The sequence below is a fragment of the Petaurus breviceps genome, unplaced genomic scaffold, assembly GCF_028583685.1.
Source record: "Petaurus breviceps papuanus isolate PSGF00001 unplaced genomic scaffold, PetGlider_PUasm1.0 138, whole genome shotgun sequence".
Lineage (NCBI taxonomy): Eukaryota > Metazoa > Chordata > Mammalia > Diprotodontia > Petauridae > Petaurus > Petaurus breviceps.
Window position 1 is genome coordinate 32,492,615 of NW_027185694.1, and position 293 is coordinate 32,492,907.

Here is a 293-nt window from a genome sequence, read left to right on the forward strand (position 1 = left end):
GTGTGTGTGTGTGTGTGTGTGTGTGTGTGTGTGTGTGTGTGTGTAGGTAGAATGTTGCAAAAACATCATCACTTTAAAATGATGCAGCCTTGGGCTGATTCTTGGCATAAAGTAGAAGTGGAAGTGCTTATGCCTTGAGCCAACCAAACTCTGTGTTGTTTTTCTGCTGACACAACACTGTACATTGCCTATCTCTCTCTCTCCTTTTCCCCCTAGCCCTTCCTTTGGAACCTTTGCCCCTAAACTCAAATCATGTTTCCTTGGCCAGCCAAGTTTCTGGATTTCCTGGATTT